We start from the raw sequence: 6,320 nt of genomic DNA, 5'->3' as shown, positions 1-6,320 counted from the left end.
TACTATCGTAAGTATCTTTGGATGAGGTTGTATTCACGGTAGGATTTGTCGTTCTTGTTTCTTTATTTGTGAATTCTTCAAAATTCTATGACTTGTCAATGTATATCATGCTGCCTATTTTCCATAATTTTTCATGACTTTCTAATAATCTAACCATACGTACGATAGTAGTATCACCGGGAGAGGCAGCAACTCAGCCAACATATTCTTACTCTGAAACACTCCTATTCATATTTGAGCAACTACAAGGGGATGGACGATTTTCATCAGCAACGGAGGGTAAGGGGTTAGGGGCAATCCAATTTGGACATATGGGCAAGTACCTCTAAACCGCCTAGTGAGCCAGACTCAAATAGCTGGCCAATCCTATTGGCCGCCCGAGGACGACAAATGGATGAGACAACACCCATGTAAGGGCCAAATTGGACCGGCCCATTTCAGTGTTCCCTATGCTGTTTGCTTTTTTTTTTCTTCTGTTGTTTTGTTTTTTGGTATTGTGTTTTTTGTTTTAGGGTATTCTTCCCTGATTTGTTTTCATTTTTCCTAAATTTTCTCTTCGTCCAGGCTTGGTTATTATTACCATTTTATTTATTATAAGTTTTTGTACTATAAATATTTTTGAATATATAGTGAACATTTTTAAAGTACATGTTGAATATATTTTTCATATGCGGTGTACATTTTTTCAAAACACATTGAACATTTTTCAAATACAGACTTTTTTATGAAATATATGATGTACACTGTGTTTCTTTTTGCGAGGGGAAAAGGAGTTTTATTCCATATTTAGAGACGTACAACTGAGAGGCAAAAGATCCTCAATACATGATGGTCCAAGGTGCATCCACACAGCTGTGGTACACTCTATACGACTATAGTTTGCCAAGCGACCGGCAACTCTATTTTGATCCCTAGTTAACTTCTGATGAATAAACACTCTATCTATCATCAACTCCTTAATTTCAGCCACAAGATGAACATAAGCAGAACGATCTAGTCCATCCCCTGATAGACATGATAAGGCCTACATTGTGTTTTATATAGTGAGTTTTTTATAGTATATACTGATTTTTTTTAAATGTTCACAATTTCAAAATTTGTTCACTATTTTGAAATGTATTCATGTTTTTAGAATTGTTGAAAATTTCAAAATATGTTTTCAATTTTTCAAAACATTTATGTTTCCATAAAAAACACAATTTTAAAAGATGATCTTGTTTAAAAAAAGTTTTTGAGAAAATGGCCGCTAATTAATAAAACCTAGGCGGTACAGTAACCGATTTACTACAGTACAACGACTAGCTACAATACATCACATCCATACGCTACAGCCCCTTGGTTCATCCCTCGGTCGCTATAGTAAACGGTTCCCGTGTGCTGCAATAGTGAAAATGTGTCGGCCCACACCAGGGTTGCCCTGTGCTGCAACGCCCTGTTTCACGCCTGCGAGCACCAAACAAGAGGTCTCAAAATAGCCCTCAGTGAGATCACTAGCTCCGTTCGCTCATACTGCTCACCCTGCTGGCTCTTTGCTCGCTCCTCTAGAAATGACAAACAGTTGTTGGCTGATAAAAACCCGGCAAATGGTTGTAGATTTGAAAAACTTAATAAAATAAATTGTAATGTTCACTGATCTTAAAATAAGAATTTCTACTTTCATGAATTTGATAAAAGTCTAGGAATTTCACTAAAATTTTCCAATTTTTCATAAATTTTATAAATTGACGATGAAATTAATTTTATGTGATTTTTCATTTTTCCGGAAATTCGAATATTAAACCTTAAAAACATTCATAGGTATAAAAATTATTCGAAAAATGAAAATATCCTCGAAATTAGAATAGCAATAATAAAGTAAAAAGAAGCAATTTAAATACCGAAACGTAAAACTAGAAGCGAATTAAAAACTATGTCTCACCTTATGCGAGACAAGCCAAACAATAGCTGAGCTCACCTACAGGGCGCCGGTAATGGGCCAGCCTAGTAGCCACGTGAGTTTGTCAGGCTGACGTCACGTACGTATTCTTTTCCTTTTACTTTTATTTATATTTTTAAGAATAATTAGTTACATATATTACGAAATTTAACTTAATTTAATTTTATAAAGTTCTCATAGCACATTTTATAAATATTTGTACCATTAAAAAAATGCTCACGGTTCCAAGAAACTGTATGTAATATTTTTGGAAAATTCTGTACAATGTAAGAAATTTTTTGTGCAACTCACAATAAAATGCTTCATAGCATTGAAAATAAATGTACACTACATTTAGAAAAATGTTGGTCCATTTCAAACATATATATGTGGCAAATTTTAAGAATATTATACAATGTAAAAAAATGTTGCATAGGTTAAAAAAGTGTTTTATATCATTCAAAAAATATTTCAAGTTGTATTTGAAACTGCTTGACATGTACTCAAATAAATGTTCAAAAACATGTATTTGAAAATCGCTAATAATGCAATTGAAAAATGATGACGCTATAAACAATATTTTAGATGTATACGAGAAATGTACAATGTGTATAAAAAAGTAAACATCAAAACATATATTTGAAAATGAAATCCTGTACTCCCTCAGTAATGATATATAAGAGCGTTACATCACTAAACTAGTGATGTAAACGCTCTTATATTTCTTTACAGAGGGAGTATTTGAAAAATGTTGAGCTTGCATTGAAAATGTTCCTATGTATACAAAAATATAAACTGTGTTTGAATAAACTGGGCATGTGTAGAAAAAAACCCGAACAAGTCTGAAGAAAAATGGTGAAACCGAAGAAAGAAACAAAGAAAACCGAAGAAAAAAGAAAAAGAAAAGGAAAGAACCAAAGAAATGTAGAGAAAACCAAAGAAGCCCAGATAAAAAGAAAAGAAACCGATGCAAAAACAGTGAAATACCAAAAAAGAAAGCCAAATGAAAGAAAAGCCGCTCAAGAACTACAGTACTGAGTTGGCAAGTAGCGCCTTGCCAAATTGGGGACCTGACTGTGTCTCACAATGGGCGATAAATACATTCGATGAAAAATATTGGTAGCAACCAAAGTGAACATGCTCCTAAATTCTGCTATTGGGCCAGCCCATGGTGGTTTTACCCTATGCATAGAATTGCATTTGACCATTATTCTATGCAATGAGCAATGAAATATGGCTTTCCATCCAATAGGATATACAAAAAAAATCACCGATTGGAGGACGATTGTCCATGTACGCCCCTAAGAAGCTCCACCACTATCGATCGATAGATGCACTTGCAGGTGACCATGCATGGACGGCGTTGATGATACCCAGGATGCAGAATAAGTTATCCCGAGGTAATCTTACAATCGCTTCATAAAAAATTTACGTTTGAAATATAAATAGTTACATTCATATTGATTCACTACGTAAAATTTGGTATAAGAAAACAAAAAATAGGTTATAAGACCAGAATTATCCATTTTATGTATGTTTTACACTATGTTTTCACGTTCGTAATTTTACGTAACATAAAATAGTTTTTACGATGAGTATATATTTTCTTACGTTCTCTTTTTACATATGAAATAAGACAAAATATACAAAACCTAAAAATATGATGCATTGACGATAAAATAGAGAGGGGGTGAAGAATAACTATTCCTCACCCAGGGTGACGAATAGCGCGACCCTATATATAGTAATAGCGCGACCCTCTCCTCGCTTCGATGATGTGCATGCGGTGCAATTGCAATGCCCAACCCGCCTCAATTTTCCCGAACACTCTATGACCAGGGCACAAGTGCCGACGCGACTAGGACTTGATGGCACTAGTAGAAAAAAGGTCTAATGTGCAGCTCATTAGTCCCAGTTTGTATTTGAGGCGGCACTAATGTGACCATTAGTGCCGGTTCCAACGGCTAAGCGGGCCGCTCTCAGTAGTACCGGTTCGTGGCGAACCTTTAGCACCGGTTCATGCCACGAACCGGTACTAAAGAGAGTGGTGGCAGGATGTTGTCAGACTGGGGCCCCTCCAGCACCTTTAGTACCGGTTCGTGCCACAAACCGGTACTAAAGGTCATCCTACATATAAACCCTTCATCCAGCTCGCTCTGTTCTTTCCCCTTTTCCCTCTCCTCTCTATTCTTCCCCTCTTCCCTCAAGCTCCATCACACATTTTGCCCAAATTTGGTCAAGATTTGAAGGCCCACATCCATTCAAGTGATCACAAAGATTAGCAACTTTGTCCTTTCATCTCTCGTTGCTAGATTAGCTTTTGTAATGCTTTATATACTGATTAATTTGTGGGTTTTAGTAATTTGGTAGGAATTATATGTGGTAGTTTATTTGATTTATATGTAATTTGAGCTTAAAATAACTCTTAGTTTGCATATGTAGGTCTGGTTTACTTAGTGCCTTCCCGTCTCCGTCGTAACCACCATCGATCGTCTGCACCGACCCGTCGCCGGCACCACCTTGTGGTGAGCCTTTTGTTCTTATCTTTTTTATATAAAAAAATCATGTTTGTGTGGTTTAGATATATAGTTACTTGTATAATTATCTTACTCGTACGTTGTTTGTTATACATAGTGCCATGGTTTTGATATCCGTCCCCGTCGGCCCTCTTCCGTGTTATGATTCGGATGTGGTATATTCTCTTTTAAAACTATTTGTTGCATTTCGTGTTTATAACAAATTATGCCCATCAAGTTGACATAGATATTTTTATCTAGGAGGTATGTGAACCGGAAATTCCAACCGACTCTATTGTCGAGAGGTTAAATTTAGTTGAAAGAGAAAACGAGTATTTGAAAGAAAATTGAAAATAATTGAGGGGGAGAAGATGGAATTGGAGTTGCATGTTGCCGATGTTGTCGATGATCACAAAATCAAGATGGAGAAAATGCGGTTGAAGATTAGAAAGATTAGAAAATATGCCATTGATAGTGAGACTTGGTATCATTATGCTGTTGGATCAATTGTTACCTTAGTTGTGATCTTGATCGTATTTGTTGTTGCATTTAAATGCTTTATCTAGTGAGTTATTTGTATGTTGCATTTAAGTGTTGTATGAACTTTATGTATGAACTTGTATTAATTTGGTCTATTCGGTGGTGTGTAATGAAGATGAGCCGGCAATGGATGTATGATGACCGATGCTCTCCCCAGTTCGTTGATGACGTGCATACTTTTCTGATTGCGGCTCACGCAAACAAGCGGGCGGATGGTTTTATGCCTTGTCCATGTGCTGGCTGTAAGAATGATCACAATTATTCTAGCTCAAGAACCATTCACGTCCATCTGTTTGAGTCTGGTTTCATGCCCCACTATAATGTTTGGACTAAGCACGGAGAAAGAGGGGTTATGATGGAAGACAATGAAGAAGAAGAGGACCACGATAGCTATCCTGGCCATGGGTTCCCTGAATACGATGATACAACAATGCGAGAAGAAGCTGAGCCGACAATGCGAGAAGAAGCTGAAGAAGAGGCATCAGATGAGCCCGCTGATGATCTAGGTCGGGCCATTGCCTATGCAAAGAGAAACTGCGCAAGTGAAAGGGAGAAGAAGAAGTTGCAGCGCATGTTAGAGGATCACAAGAAATTGTTGTACCCGAATTGCGAAGCTGACAAGAAAAAGCTGGGCACCACACTGGAATTGCCGCAATGGAAGGCAGAGAATGGTGTATCTGATAAGGGATTTGGAAAGTTGCTGGTAATGATAAAGAATATGCTTCCAAAGGACAACGAATTGCCCAAGGGTACGTACGAAGCAAAGAAGGCTATCTTCCCTGTAAGGTTAGAGGTGCAGAAGATACATGCATGCCCTAATGACTGCATCCTCTACCGCGATGAGTACGAGGATTTGAATGCGTGCCCAGTATGCGGTGCATTGCGCTATAAGATCAACCGCGATGACCCTGGTGATGTCGAGGGCAAGCGCCCCAGGAAGAAGATTCGTTCCAAGGTGATGTGGTATGCTCCTATAATACCACGGTTGAAACGTTTGTTCCAAAACAAAGAGCATGCCAAGGCGATGTGATGGCATGGAGAAGACCGTAAGAAAGACGGAAAGTTGAGAGTACCCGCTGATGGGTCGCAGTGGAGAAAAATCGAGAGGAAGTACAGGGAGGAGTTTGCAGGTGACCCAAGGAACGTATGGTTTTGTTGGGAATATGCCCTAGAGGCAATAATAAAAGGATTATTATTATATTTCCTTGTTCATGATAATTGTCTTTTATTCATGATATAATTGTATTATTCGGAAATCATAATACACGTGTGAATACATAGACCACAACATGTCCCTAGTGAGCCTCTAATTGACTAGTTCGTTGATCAACAGATAGTCATGGTTTCCT

The sequence above is a fragment of the Triticum aestivum genome, chromosome 5B (assembly GCF_018294505.1).
Source record: "Triticum aestivum cultivar Chinese Spring chromosome 5B, IWGSC CS RefSeq v2.1, whole genome shotgun sequence".
Lineage (NCBI taxonomy): Eukaryota > Viridiplantae > Streptophyta > Magnoliopsida > Poales > Poaceae > Triticum > Triticum aestivum.
This window is presented reverse-complemented; position numbering follows the sequence as displayed.